This window comes from Puntigrus tetrazona, chromosome 6 (assembly GCF_018831695.1).
Source record: "Puntigrus tetrazona isolate hp1 chromosome 6, ASM1883169v1, whole genome shotgun sequence".
Classification (NCBI taxonomy): domain Eukaryota; kingdom Metazoa; phylum Chordata; class Actinopteri; order Cypriniformes; family Cyprinidae; genus Puntigrus; species Puntigrus tetrazona.
In genome coordinates, this window is record NC_056704.1 from 18642410 (window position 1) to 18659015 (window position 16606).

The window sequence follows — 16606 nt, forward strand, 5'->3', positions numbered from 1 at the left end:
CTTTAGCTTTCTAAAAATCAAGTTCACAAATAACCTTGAACTACTCAACCGAGACTGAACCTGCTGCTTATTTGTTGTGGCAAAGAGCAGCAAGGACCCGTCTTATTAGTACCAATTTTAGTTTTCAAAAAAAGGAACGAAGGAAATGGCTCAACCGCATTGGTTTTTTTTTTCAGGTTATGTCAGCATGCACAGAATGTAAATTAGTGTTGTAATGTCTGTGTAGAAAGTAGAAACCATAGAACATAAAAAATAACACCATGTTATTTGAAGCAAATTTTAATATTGGGCAATAACTCTGCCTTTATTCCAGAGAAATCTGATGGTCAGGCCTCAGTCAAGCTCTTGAACCTGTAGAACAAATTAATTATACAAAACAGGACAGAAATATGTTAATCTGAATAAATCGGTTCTAAATCAAAAAAATACAGATCATGCAAAATGCTCACAAACACTATCTTGCACTTTTCCTCAACCTCAAAAATATAGCTAGCAAAATTGCAAATATTCCCTTAAGCCTCATGTGCAGTTGTGACTACAATCCAATTCTGGAAAAGCATTACTTACTAATGTCATCTTACAACCTGAAACGCTAGGATGGACTTACTTTCATTGTTTTCTTGACTGACATCGTGTGTGTTTGTGAGATCGGTTGCTCTTTCTTCCATCTGGGGCCTTTTAATCAAAGTCATGAAGAGAGTGATTCACCTGAATCAATGAAATTTCAACACACAAATTAAAATCCAATAAACAAGAAAATAGTTTATTCATGGTTAATATAGTCTTCTAACTTCTAGCTACTTTACCTTTGCTCCTGTCAAACACATCAGTGTTTGCTACACTAGCTGGTCGTGGTCTCTATATGATAGGTGGATGACGGGAAGAGTTGATGTTGTCAATCATAAAACCCAATTATATTTTGAAGGCGGATTAATAAAAGAAAATGCTATAATAAATGCACAAAACAATTCCAAATGAAATCTGGAATGTATATCAATAAAGTAACTTAAGGTTCCATTTGAGTCTCGCTTCAACTTTTTCAACAATTAAGGCTGCAAAAGGAATCCAGTGTTCATGGCTTGTTTCCTGCTGTTCCTCCATTATTGCTACCATGCGTCCCAGTAGTCCCAGCATAGAATTCGTAGCTTCGTCCATTTTATTAAGAATGGCAGTATTAAGTTCTTTGGCGTGAGCCATAAACCGTTCGAATCAGCGGTTTTCAAGTATTCCAGCAGCTCCTGGTTTGAATCTTTCTTCGTTATTCTGTTTGTTCCTAGAGACTTTCTTTGCTGGGGATGAGAGGAGCTGAAGGACGGTTCAGCTTTGTCCAGCACCTCCTCAAGTGAAGAGTCTGAATTCAATGTAATAAAAGCAGCGTCTTACTTTAATATCTGAATAATGCATTTGCGTAATAATTGTCAAAACGAGGATAGCAAAATTTGCAATGTGAGCTATTCCTTTGCCGTATGCATTAGAAATTAGAACAACAAAATAAGATGATAATGGAAACTTACTGAGATCAGCTATAGAAGACGCCGATTCTGTATTCGTTTCAAGCATTGCTGTTGCTGAATTTAATGCTTCAGTAAATTGACTTGACGGTAGGCTGTTCCAGCGCAGAGTCCATAACATCATAGTTAATGGTTTTATCGCTCCATTGGCTGCTACTTTTACTTTTCTCCTTCTTATTGTCCCTGAACACCTCTTATGTTTAAGTTTTTTTAGCTTGTTAATGATTTGGTCGTGGTTGTGCGAGTAAACCCAACGTTTACCATCTCTTGGCATATATCGTCAGACACTCTTTTCTTTCTTTTTACGTTCCCCAGTTTCTCCTGGATCTCCGTGGAAGACCATATCGCAAGCAGCGAGCTGGTTCCTCTGAAGACCAGTGCTGTGCTGTTTTGGGCTCAGATATTTTGCTACCTTCAAAAACATAAAATAACAACTCAGTCAAGGTTGCAACACTTTACTGCATACAATATATATACTTTTGATAAAAGTCACTTTACTTACAGTAAATGCAAAGTAATCTCAGATCTCTTTTTATTCTACTTTAATTGTCTATAACAGGACATTTTTTCTTAATGGGTTTTGATTTAAATAGTTTGACAAAGTATTTGTACAACCCTCTTTATAAAGTTACACCATTTCAAAAAAGAGACTACTAAATTGTAAGACTAGTCTAAGCAATTAACTTAACCAGCCACTGCATATTACTAGAATTATTATTCAACATTTCTGCATTTTTGTCAGAATTTACTTGGGCTGTTTGTTTTTTTGTTTGTTTTTGAGTGAACCTAAAGTAAAACCTATTTTACATGTTCATGTTTAGCTTCAATTTGATTAATTGTGCAACATTAGTGACTAGACCAGTAACCAAGTCATCGTACACAGTATACAGACACAGCATTGAAAACGAACCTAGCTCGGTTACAGAAAACGCAACGAAGTCCGCGTTTTTCTCAAGAGTGTCTGTCGCTGAATTAAAGGCCCCAGTCAGATGACTGCTTGGTCCATGCTCCAGCACAGACTCCATAACTTCGTGGTCGAATGTTTTACTAATCTGCCCACTATCACTCTCACTCGGTTTCCTTTTCAGGTCCCTGTACTCCTTTCTGAGCTTCTTTAACTTATTTTCGATTTGCTCGGTCGAGCGACTGAAGCCCCCGTTCAGCATTTCCTGGCTTATCTCATCGTAAACTCTTTTCTTCTTTGCGGAGCTCCCAGTTTCTTCTGGATCTCCGTGGAAGACCATATCGCAAGCAGCACGCTGGTTTCCTCTGAAGACCAGTGCTGTGTGTTTTGTTTTCGCACATTTCTATAGTCTACAGTTAAAAGGCACTGTGTCTGCACGCTGAAACGTAAAAGCTACATCTGGTTGTTTTGAAAACGTTTCCTGGTGACGTCACATTCCCCGCCCCCAGGCATTATTGTTTCCTAGTTCAAGAAGGACCCCTTTGGATACAAGTCAGAGCTCCTTCAAGCGGCTATAAACTGCGGTACAATACTATGTGTGGTATGAGGACAGTCTCATACTCGAATCACTGTGCGTTACAGCATCAAGCAAAGCATCTAGCTGTTTGAGTGAGTCTCTGAATTGTTTTCTCATTCTAGATGGAAACACGTCTGGTTTAATTTTAAGAGCATTTTTTTTATAGTCAAGTCATACATTTACAATTAATCCACCACTGATTTATTTTTATTTGAGACACCCAGTGCCTTCCTGTACAAAATGGATGCGGTCAGAAGTGCTTTTGAGTCAGGCAGCTCCGGGGCTGCCAACTCTCACGCATTCCGCGTGAGACGCACGCAAATGACACGATTCTCACGCTGCACGTTCATTTTCTCCCGCACCGAAATCATTTAATTTTCTGCTGTGTTTCACTTGGAGAACGGACACTTCAAACTACTGTGTATATGGTTTGTTAAGCAACATTGTCAAATCTGACCAACATTTAAAACATTTTGTGATATATCTACCATTGGTGAGCCAAAGCTGGTGAAACAGATGGCTCGCCATTAGGTGGCAGTATGTACTCGTCTATATGTGATCTAAAACGTTGGACGTCCTAAAACGAAGATAAATGGTATACCCTTAGGTCTAATCCAGAATGTAATATCTCAGCTAGTTGGATATGACAGTGGGATTCTAGAAGACTTTTAAAACCTGAGGCACGACGTGTATTTATAGCACAACAGCTTTCGTTCAATTCACAGAGCATCTTCAAGATACACTGGAAGCAACTCATTTGTTGCTGCTGACATGAAAGGGCAAAGTTGTAAAAAAAAAAAAAAAAAAAAAAGGTATCGCTACTTTACAACACACTCTTATGACAAGTATTTTTTGTCTACTATTGTGATGACCCTTGTGTTAAAAAGTTAATATCAAGTAACTCGTTCAGATAATTTTTTAACATCATTTTGAGAGTTAGAATGGCGTTGAAGTGGTTATTTCATATAATATTGCACCATTTAGCAATGTATTTGTGCAGAACTACTGACAGAGTTGTACTAGGTAAGCTAGGTAAGTTACTTATTTCTTATTCCATCTGCTTTTTAAGTAATGGATGATGATGAATGTCTGTGAGGTGTGGAGCCTTGACTCCTTCTCATTTTGACGGGGACTCCAGACTATAATCAGGAGCCCAAATAATGTGGCACTGAAATGAAAATCAATGCAGGAGGAAACACTGCCGCTGCCAGAGGGAAGCATGCAAGGTCACGAGCCAGGATCATTTTTACCAGTCGCAAAATCACAATATTGTCCAAAAGGGTCACATTTATTCAAGGAAAGCAGCAAATGATTGGTTCCATGAAGACCTTGCTGTACATACAGCGGTAGGGACCACAGAGGAGATGTAAGGGGTCGGTTATCGAATGTGTTTAGCCTGAAATCTAACTGAATAATTAGTCATTAGCAACAGGAGAAATCCTCTTGCATTGCTCCAATGTAAAGCACTGTGGCAGATAAAAAAAAAAAAAACACTAACAATTGTATATATAGCTTATTTATTTAGGTGTTTGTATTATATCACAATAAGTTTCATTGTAAAGTCACTGATTTGCTTTACATCTAAAACATATATAATTTTATACAATAACACCATATTGTATATGATTATCACTTCAATATGTTTTACATTTATTTATTTGTTAAAATCTACGGGAAAAACATGATTATAGAAATGTTATTATAATTTAAAATAACCGTTATCTATTTCAGCGTACTTTAAAACAATTTATTCCTGTGATTGCATTTTCATTATCATCACTCCAGTCTTCCGTGTCACAAGACCCTTCATAAATCATTCTAATACGCAGATTTGTTAATATTTATGAGCCTAAAAAAATACTGAGTATCACTCATTTGGTATTTGTAGAGATTCGATCAGCAACCTTACGCTTCCGTCCGCTGTTTTAATCTTCACATCATCTATATTTTTGCATACTGCACGTCTGACAGGGTTTGGTATTATCAGCTGCGACCTGGAATCAGACGACACGACACTGTAGACATTGACCTCACCGGAGGAAGACTGTCACGCACTCACCCAGGATGTAGGCATATATTGGCAGAGGGTGAATGACTGTCTACAGGGCTGGTATGAACTAACATCCTGTCCCTGTTGGCTTTTCTTCGGTTTGTCTGCCTCGTGTAGCTGATTAGCCAAGAACAAGTGGGAGACAGAAGCGCAGATGGCTAACTGGGATATATTTGAGCTAGCGTCCAGGGTCAACCACCTTTCGGTTTTTCTCTATTTATGCGTTTCTTTTTATTTGTTCTCAATACTTCTACCCCACTAATTACATGAGTCCATATGGGACTTCTTGCAACATTTTTTTTTTCAATTAAAACCCTATTTTATCTATTGTAATGTGTCATTCAAGCGTGAGAATAGATAGGTGGTATCGGACAACCACATGAACAAAGCTAATACTGCAGGAACAACAGCTGTTGGGGCACATGCCTGGAGGACGTATCTCACTCGCTTCTTCTTTTCATCTATGTTTACTGCCATCCATCTCCTCTGATTTCCTCTCCCTCATTCATCACTTCCTGATTTTATCTCTCTCTTTCCCTTGATCTCCCACCTCTATCCCTTCTGTTCCTTGTGATCTGGTTTGCAGCAGCTGCGCTGAGCTGTAGGCTGTGCCCGATTTTCCAGGTGAAATGAGACATTTGCTCTAATAAATTGGCTGTGGCCGTCATTTCTTGTTGCATGGATGTCTTTCCTGAGGCGCTTTTGTTTCCGAGAAGATTCCAGCGAGTCAGGGCAAGCTAGCTGAGGTGAACAAGACTAAATGAACACCAGAAGAAATGGAAATGAATAGTTTCAGAGCAATTTAAAGCAAAAACAATCCGTCACAAGAACATTTGTTTCCTCAAGCAGTTGTTCTTGTTAACAACTGATTTATAGTCTTACAGATGTTTAATATTGAATTTTGAACTTGTGGATTTCAATGGTGTCATTTAGCTTGATGCATAAATAAGCACGTTTCCTTTTTTGGGGGTTTTTTTGTAGTTCAAGTTTTTAGTGCTTTGATTCGGTGCGTGACAATATCATACAAAACACAGATTACAAATTTATACAAACACTGCATGTGAGGCCAGAATATTTACAGTGAATGATATCAAACGGTTAAATGAATAACGACAGAATTTTTTAATGACTAAAATACTATTTAGATATTGCGGATAAGGCGTTCTTAATTCCTTTATAAAGCATAATATAGATAACCTTCACGGAATGTGCTGCCAAACTATCTCCTTCAGAAAATCTATTTTGATGTGAATTGAGTGTGTGCTGTTGTTGTGGGGGATGTGCGAAATGTAACGTGATACTGCAGGCTAAGAATGCATGGAGGTGGACAGGAAGCTGCATTAAACGCACATACATTCAGCACTTCTCACGCTGTGTCCCCAAAGTCAGAGAACGGACAGTGAGACAGCGAAAAAACAAATATGCTTATAGACCATCTCAGAGGGAACAGGTGAGGATGCCAGGTGCCTCTCAAAGGGGACAGTAGGCACATGTCCTTTTTTTACAAATTTTTTTTTTTTTATAAACACTCTGATATTTTTGATGATTATCTGTTGTCATATACAAAAACTTTCAGTAACTTATTTCTGAATATAGCAAGTAACAGGGTGTTACTTTAAAGCAGCTTCCTCTCAGACCAATTCATTTAAATATTAAGCAAAGTTTTGGGGTTTTTTTGTGCTTGCCTTTTATATTCTAAACACTGAAAGGAAAAAAAGGCTATAATGGCTAATGACTGTGCGTTATACTGCTTATTGCACAGCTACTCGCCATAAATACATGGATATCAAATACAGTCTGATTGAAATTACATTAGATATTATATGACATTTTTGTCCTTTTTTATCTGCTTTTGTCATATTCTTTTTATGTATGTTCAGTTATCATATGTTTTCTATATTATAATTTCATGTTTTTTCAAGTAATATTTATATTTTATTTCAGCTTTAATAGTTATAGATTTGGTTGGCAATAACAACCCTGACCATGGCGGCTGCTTGTACATTGTCCTGTCTACAAATAAACGTCCTATATACTGCATTATACGACTGCCCTAAACGCAAGATCTGACCCGAGTTTTACAGCACTTCACGTGGTGTACATTTATCCTGTATGCAGCGAGAATGGGAGAGAATGGGGTTTCATAATTTATGACTGACATGGCTCAGACAGCCATTAGTTGCACATAATGAATGGATTCACTCTGGCAGCGTGACACAGTACTGGGCCTGCAAATTGAGCCGTGATGTTCGGACAGATTGGAACTGTCACACACAAACTCAATCCTTCCTGCCTGGAAAGCTGTCAACTGTGCCATAAATTTTTAGGGCGAGTTACCCACGCAAAAGACATCACGAGACGGACGTTTTCCCATCTTAATACTGAAAATGCGGCAGTAACCCTGTCATTCAATTAGCTGTGTTTCACAGCTGTCCTGTGGATTTTCTTGCCATTTACTGCGTGACCTAATCATTGTTGTGATATATGAGGCAGCGTGAAGGAGGACTGCAGGTTATGAACTTGCTCAGATAAAATGGCTCCTGTTTCCATTCGCTGCTCCTGTTTTATTTGTGTAATATGCGTCTTGGCCTTGCTCCAGCAGTGCAATCCGTGTGGCGGCAACGGGATTACGAGCACATCCAAAACTCATTGCTTGTTGTCTTGTAGCACTAGAGACCAATTAATGAAGTTGTGACGGAATGACACTCAATAATAACCCCGCCAACTGCAAAATGGCCACACACATGCCGTTATTGCTTTGAAAAATGTTACCAACATGCATGGCAATTTGAAAAAAAATATATATATATATATGCTGTTTTAAAATCTCTTTGGGTTTGAGTGGCTGTTTGCTCCCTCCTGTTGCAGAGGCTTCATGTTTTCTCATCTAGGGACTCTCAGTCTCTCTTGATGTCAATCTGATGTCACGCTGTCATAAAAATGGATGACCGGGACACAGAAATGTTGAAGCCGCATATATTACGCCTTTATAGGCCTAATCTTAAATGCACATACCTTACAATGGATTTATGCCCAAAGAAAGATATGAAATTTCTCCCATTAAAGTTACATATAGGCATCTTTTTTTTTTTCCCAACATGTACAGTGTGGTTCAAATCCAGTAGTAAAAAAGCTACCTTTATCAGTTTAAAAATTCTAAATATAAGTAATATAAATACAATAATGTGATTAATATTTATTATTGGCATTACATTTTGAATGAAAAGTTGGAATTAAGAAGTATTCGGTGTTTGCTTTAATGACTCTCAAGCTGCATGAACTTCACATTTTGCATAAAACATTTTGTGTTTCAATTCATATAATCAGTCAAATCTGATTTAGTATTTGATCAGTGTCCTAGCATCTAAGATGTGTGTGTGTGTGTATATATATATATATATATATATATATATATATATATATATATATATATATATATATATATATATATATATATATATATAATTTTTTTAATGTCATAAGGTTTAAAACAAACAAAAAAATCTTACAATTTAGTTTATTTCCAGGTTTAAAATAATGATTTAATTTCATCTTTGGTGTAGTTTTGAACCCTACTGTTATAATAATGTATAGGACATGACGAGCAGTTTTGTGCTTACCTAATCAAAATAAGTTCTAAGATTATAAAAAAATTAAGCTCTTTGTGGTTATGTTTATAATCATGAAGTGTAAGAACAGAACAGCATAAGACCTACAGAATAGCCATATTCAGTTCTGCAGTTTGTCTAGCTTCAGAGAACAGAATAAAGGAGAAGAAGAAAGCAGCGCAGGCCTGTCAATGCTTTGATGTTTTTTATATATGCTTCATACAGTAGTTTTAGATATAGATGCTTTTAGTCTCATGAGATGTATCTCTAGTTTGAACTGACGTTCCATAAGACTTCAAACAGAAATTACATTTAACTTTAAGACAGATACAGCTCCCACGATCCTGTCTGTCTTTGTAAGCTGCAGTCCTTCCATGTGACATTCCCATCAATAAATATTGCTGCATTCTTTGGCATTTAAAAAGATTTTTGCTTATGTAATGTTCCAGAACTCAACCTCTCTTTCTTTACAAACGTATTTGCCACTGTACTCTTAAACCCTACGAGCACAGAGCGTTACCTCAGAACTGAAGCAATCTATTTTGATCATAATCTATTCAGAGGTTGCCAGGAGTCCTGTGATCAGTTACCTGACTTCAGGGATACAGTTAGGTCCATATATTTGGAAGCTGGCACATCCACAAATCACCAGCATTTACAATGCATATAATAACTGTGGTGTTGTGGCAGAAATGTGGGATATTTGTGCCAAATTTTAGACATATAAGCCAATTGAATGTAATAAATGAAACATAGGACAATATACATATTGTTTTTGTTATATGTGGTCTTGTACTTTTTTATTTCTACAAATTAAATGTGAATGAAATCGACTGCAATTTTTTTGACAATATTGTCAATTTAAACTGTTTTTGCTAGATTTGGTCCAATCAATTAAATTCGGTAAATCAATTTTAATAGATTAATAAGTTTGCAGTGACTTCAGTGATCTAAAATATAATTTCCCAATTCAAAATGCTGAGTGAATTTTGGAAAACTGCTATGTTTATACATATATAAACACACACACACACACACACACACATATATATATATATATATATATATATATATATATATATATATATATATATATATATATATATTGAAAACTGCTATGTTTATACATATATAAACACACACACACACACACACACACACACACACACACATATATATATATATATATATATATATATATATATATATATATATATATATACAGGGGAAAGCATCCAGTCCCTCAGTGTCCACATGGTTGAATCTGGCCCCCTTTAAAAAGACTTTGGATACCCCTGTACTAAATGGATCGTGGTGGAGTATGCTTGAAAACACATTTTCTTCTTTGACCCATATATAATCATGCTTAGAACAACTGCATGGTAATGCTTTATTTATTCAGAAACTGACATTTAAAATCTACTCCAAACTCAATCACCATCGTTTTCAAATGAAATGATGCTTCCTTGTTATGCAGCACAAAATCTTGTGTAGGTTAGCTGTGTGTCTGGCACAGAGCATTCACAGCTGGAGGATACACCCAATCAGATCAGTCATATGGCATCTCCAGAGGCATAATGCTGTCGTGTTATTATGGCAAGTCTCCCAAGGAGACTTGAAGATGCAGTATATGTCATAGGAGATGCAGTATATGTCATAGGTTTATGTACATGTATACCTGTCAGCAGGGACACATACGCAAACCCTTATTATCGAAAAAACCCCATCTCAGTTGCCAAACTGGAGATGCCAAACAGTTCTTTGCACTCACTGTTGTGAGTAAGTTCAGTGATTACAGCAGTTCTCCAGGGAGTTCAACACAGATGACAGTCTCCTTGTGTGTGACAGTAGAGGAGTCTGTCTTACAGGCCGAGCTCAGGCCGTGGTCTGGACCTCCAGCTTTTACAAAGCTTCTTTATTGACTTCCTTTGTACTTTTATTTTTAGGTATGCTTCCTAGAGTTGTTAATAGTTTCCTATAAAATTTTATTTGATAATATTTTCACTTAATAATTTTTTTTGTTAGTTTTAGTATGTCATTTTAATTTTAGCAGAGATATTAAACTAACTACTATCATTTAAAAATATTTCCATGTTTAATGTAGACGTTACATATTTTTCAAGTTATGTGATTTATCATGTAAGACACTGTAGCTAAAATTGATTTGTGGCCTTTTTATTTCTTTTAGTTAGATTTAGTTGTTATTTTGGAAAACTGATTTTTTTCAGTTTCCTTTCTTATTAACACTATGCTTCTTCGTTGCATCTTGCCTGCAGTCATTTCTCTAAAGGTGCGTTGTCAGCATATTTTGTGAGCAAAAAAAAAGGTCCATTGTCTATTGTCAGTAATGTAGCGAAAGCACAGCTCACACACAATTCAGTTTCGAACCGAGCGGCTTTCCGTTGGTCAGCGGGCCGAGTTCATGTGGCCAACTTACAAATGAGCGAAATCTGCATGAGAAATATTTTCACATTCATATTCACACAACCATAATTTCCTTTGGAATGGCTGGATTTCACCTGTGAAATATTTCAGAGCAACAGTAAAAATGACCACACCTTAACTGAAAGGTTAAAAATAAATTATTATTAAACTTCCACCCCAATTGTACTATGAATGTGAACGCGATTATTGTTAACACTTTAGTTAAAGGATTTAGAATATGGTCATGCGGAATAAGGCATTATTATGTGCTTTATAAGTACTAATACACAGCCAATATGTTAGTAATATGCATGCTAGTAAGCAAAGTTAATATTGAATATTGTTTGCTAATCTAAAGTGTTAATATATTATAGTGTTTAGGGTCTCTTAACTAGTTGCTTATTAGCATGCATATTACTAAAATATTAGCCTTAGGAATTAAGCACATATTAATGCCTTATTCTATATGGATATATTCTATGCCCCTAATCCTAAACTTAACAACTACCTTACTATTAATAAAAAGCAAATTTGGAAATATCATAAAGATGCAACCATGTTGTAAAATATGTACTACTCCAAGCATCTTAGCAACAGAAATGTGCTGGCAGCTGCCCAAATGTATTAAGCATTATGTGGTTAAGTTTTGCACAGGCCAGCTCCACTCACGGTTTCTTCCGAAAATGTTAAAATGCAGTACATGCACAGAACCCTGGATTTACAAAGGAGCCTTTAATAAGTATTTACACATCTGTGAATATTTCATGACTCGGTGCACTTAAAATTAAAAGGTCTCTGTGCAGGATGCAGTATAAATGATTACACTCTCAACCGTGTGCATCAGCTTTTTGTGTCAGCTGTGCCTGCTTAAATCAAGGTGTCGGTGTGTTTTGACTGGACCCTTTTTTCTCCCACCCTACACCAATTTCTCATTTTTATTGATTCCTGAAAATCTACATGCTTTATGCTGATTAGTTCTGGGTTGGTGCTACGCTCTTAAAAAGAAAGGTTTTATATTGCCGTCTTGTTCAAAGAAGATCCTTAAACCTACTGCAAAGGTTTTTAATTGTGTAAAAAGATCCATTGCATCACTGCAAAAAATCTCCTTTCAGATGCGTTATATTTTAAAGTGTAGATGGTGTTGTTTATCGCCAAAATGTAGCTGGTAATGCCGGTCAACCAGCTTGGACACCAGCATGCTAGCATCTCTTGCTGGTAATGGGCAAGAAAAACATGCTGGTGACCAGCTATGCTAGTTTTTTCAGCAGTGATATAACGCAGAAAATCTGAAAATTGTGGTATTTTTATTTAGCCGGTGTGAGTCAGTCTTTTGGCTTCTGTCTGCTAACTTTAAACTTTCTCCTCGTCAGGAGGCAGCCAGGAGCTTGATATCATCTCTTTTGCAGAAACAAAATGTTTACTGTTATCAGAGGTCATTATAATGAGTACAGCTTCTCCGAATATCAACCGATGTGCTCGTGGTTTCGTGATGTTGCCTTAGTACTGCTGGTAATTAGTCTTGGGAAAGATTCCAATTAATAGAAGAGAATTTGAAAAGATAACAAACAATGTCCTGTGGCGTGATACTCATCCGATCCTCAGGTGGTTTGGTTTCTCTGCGTGTCTAACTGTGTTTCCAATAGAAAAGCAACTACACTAGTTTATGTATACATATACAGCGCTGGAGGAAATGAATCTATAATGCACATAAAAGCTTTCACACATATTGATCTGTTCTCCTTGAGTCTAAACTGGGCTCTTATGGAGCCAAAGAGAGAAACAGAGTAACTGAGACAAAGGCTGGGTTAAAAGTTTCCAGGTCATTTTGAAGTAGATCCTATTTTTTTTTTATCCTCACAATTGTCTCAAATCAAATTTAACAAACTATATTGCTTCCAGATAATGAAGGTATGCAGGGTAGGCTGTCTCTTCTGTAAAAAGTATCCAGTTAAATTAATGTAAGCTATGGTTGCAAGAAATTCACCAAATAAAAGCAGTGTTTCAGGAATTAAGAAATGTTATTTGTATAAATTATACATTTTTAAAAAGTTGTATATTTCATGAAGAGATATAATGCTACCAATTGCTACCAAGTATCAAAATGTGCTTTTTACTTTCAATGGTACAAATCAGAGTATAAAAACAATCTTAATACAAACACATGCATAGGGTCAAAAAGACAAAATATACATATGACAAAAATGAGAAGAAATAAATATGTTTATATAAAGTATCTTGTGACACTAAATGCAGGAAGGGTTTTTTTTACAATAAAAAGCTGCAGAATATTCATTTCCGTAAATATCATATTATTGAAACCATGCCATATCTCAACAAAGATTAATCTTTTTTTTTATCATGTTCTTAAGGTTTTTAATTAAACGTGGCAATGATGTGATCCGTTTTGTAGCTTTTGACACTATTATTTGAATGGCTTTTTTGTGCTTCAAGGTCTCCTATTGCGGTATGTTTGGTTTCAGTTTTAGCCAACCTCAAACAACAAAAAATGGTGTGGTTAGTTGCTGTAAATGTCGGCCAGACTCACTCTTCCTGTCTAAGTAGGCTCTTGGCCAGAAAAAGCCATAAAGTGGACCTTTTTACACCTATTCTTAGTCTGGCTCGCAGGACTAAGGTCTTTCGGTGCAGTGATCCTGTCTAACAAATCACTGCACAGCACCCTGTTTGGAGCCCTGTGGTATTTAATGGTATTAGCTGGGTTTTGTTGGAAGCTCGAGAGCCTCTCAAAGTCTTAATTACCCAGTGTTTAGAGGAGAGACAGTGCACAAGAGTGTTTTGTTTGATAGGCAGACCAGCTGTACAGTATATAGATAAAACCCACACCCAACGGCTTAATGGTGTCCATTATAAAGCTGGGTGTTTTCCAGAGTCTGTCAGTCTTTATTATCCTTATTCATTTTATTGGTAAAGAGATCAAAAAGCATTATAAACAACACAATCGATCACAATAAGATAACGCTAGGGTCAGAAGACATACATGGGCTTCTGGTTTCCTTGAAGACAAAGGAGTGCAGGACGTGTAACCTTGGAGCTTTCATTGCAGTTGTTGTGTGTGGATGAGATTTCCCACGAGGAGAACTCATTTGGGTGGAACCTAACAGTCTTGAACAGGAAGTGTGTGCGTGTTTTGTATCTCTCAACAATTACGTGTGGTTGTGTTTGTGTGTTGGGTGTGGTTATAATGCATTACCATTGCAGGTCTAATCAGAGAGCTCTGCTGCTCTCTGATGTCATATTATAGTCCTTCTGCATCCCAGTGCATCATGGTAACTTGGGCATCTCGGGGACTATTTTCCCATCACCCTCCTTCAGGGCCTAACATGCCCACCTGCTGCAGAAACTCACACACACACACACACACACACACACACACACACACACACACACACCAGTCAAACATTTATATGAGGTCTCCTACCACCCTGTTTTAAGAAAATCAACCTTGGAGTGACTTCTAACATTTCAACATTTTGTAGATTTTTTTACATGTAAATATATATATATATATATATATATATATATATATATATATATATATATATATATATATTATACATTTTTTGGAAATGTGACCTTGACTGTTCCTGGCTAGTTTGTTGAGATTCACCCATAATAGGTAACATGCTGAGACATCCCTCTGTCCTGTGCTTTTTCATAAGCATGCAGCTAGCAGTGTCTTTTATATTGCTCATTTATTTCTTGATATATTTCATCCATAATATCACTTCCTTTCACAGTGTTTCTGAGATTAAGGTTATCAATCATTCCTCACTGGCGAGGCACCAATTAAAACTGCCAATCAATTATCATAGTTTAGATCTCATTACCTATTCCCCAGACACTCCCAAGAACGCTGCCTCAGACAGTCTGGAAATCGCTGTTTTAACGAGGAGAAAAGTGCAAAGTCACAGAGCCTCTCTTCTTCTTCTAAACCCCCCTCGGTTCAGTATCTGGAGCAGTTGTGTACGAACAGGAATAAAGCTCTCTCACCTCAGAGAAACATACCCGCAAGAAGAGGACAAAAATACTCTGCACCAAATAATGAAAGTAATATAGACAGACAGACTGAGTGATTCTGACTGAGAAAGCTTCTTCAAATGTAGGTCCCCTTACTGATGTTAAGGCTGTGCATTTGAGAATTAGGACTGATGTATGGTTTAATCCACAGTGTGCACTTCTCAGGATTTATTTAAGATTTATTTCAATATCTGCTTAGGGTAACTTAGGGTGATCCCTAACTTAGGTGACGTTCATCATATTTATTGCTAATTTTTGTGAAATTTAATTTCCACATGGAAAAAACTTGCAAAAAAAAAACAACCCTAAGGGGTCTGTTTGGGATCTGCTCGGAGGAAAAGGTGTGTGTGTTGTGTGCTTTCTCCAATTTGCAAGTCAGTACTGGAGGCGCTTAAGGATGCAGATCAGCAGATGGATTGTCCCACACCTCCCAGCCAATTCTGTCTGCCAGAGACAATCACAGACACAACGCTGAACACACAGCTCCAGCCAAACCCGATCACGACATTGATCTGAGACAGGAACGAGGAGAATGCCCGCACGCACACTGATAAAAACTACCTTTCTTACAATAAACCAAGAAACTACTATAAAAATCAATATAGTGTCCAATTTTTGCTATTATCCTAACTAACAACAAATAATTAAATTACACAAACTAATAAATAAATCTGTCATCATTTACTCACCCTCACGACATACCATTGACTATTGTATAGAGAAAATATCTTGTTTTATAACATACCGCCTATACAAAACCTAATTATAATTAACACAAGCAAAATGTGAGATAGAAAACATCTGAAGAAGCCTCCTCATCATGAATCGATCACTGTTCCGGTGCGCTAACAAGCAAGCTTACTATGTGAGAAGTAAACGTGTTATGTGTGATGCAAATGCCAAGTGTTGTATAGTCACATCAAAGTGTAGAAACCACACAAAAATAAGCTTTTTTTTATTCAGATGAGTTATCTGGGGGTTTAAGGGTTAAACTGGTTTGGAATGAAAAAATCATGGTAAAGACCGCTATAAAAAAAGCAAATTAATTCAGAATAATGCGCTGAAATCAATGGATGCAGTTTGAATTATTGTTAGAACCTATGCTCATATAATAATAATAAGCTTCAGTAGAATATCAGTGTGTTGGCTTTGTCAGCCTAACATAACTTCCCACTAAACAGTAAGCATAGTTTATTTCTGAACTCCTCTGCTGATCTGTGGGATGTAGCCTACATCCTGACATCCTGGAATGCAAGCCTAGCTAAAATAAGATAGCGCTCCTCGATTTGAAAATTCAGGCATAAATGTGCTGTTTTTATCTAAGCAGGTGAAATGTAATCAATCTCTTTTCTGGCCCTGGTTTTAAGGCCAACTTGGCCTGTTTTTTACATCCCGCTGGTAAGCATTTCCTCTCCTAGAAGGAAAGAGATGGTTCTCACTCAGGAGGTTGGCACCCTCCCTACAATACACACTATGACAACCATGGTTTGAAAGACG

General features: G+C 36.9%; 1 long non-coding RNA gene and 1 pseudogene across 1 annotated transcript; both read right to left on the reverse strand.

The window, feature by feature from the left end:
* Nucleotides 1–312: 312 nt before the first annotated feature.
* Nucleotides 313–944, reverse strand: LOC122346470. The gene is made up of 3 exons (XR_006251132.1): nucleotides 807–944; nucleotides 608–708; nucleotides 313–351 (listed from the first exon to the last, which is right to left on the reverse strand). It is a non-coding gene; the product is annotated as an uncharacterized LOC122346470 (long non-coding RNA).
* Nucleotides 945–993: 49 nt separating this feature from the next.
* On the reverse strand, nucleotides 994–3293 carry LOC122347289 (annotated as a pseudogene).
* Nucleotides 3294–16606: the final 13313 nt, after the last annotated feature.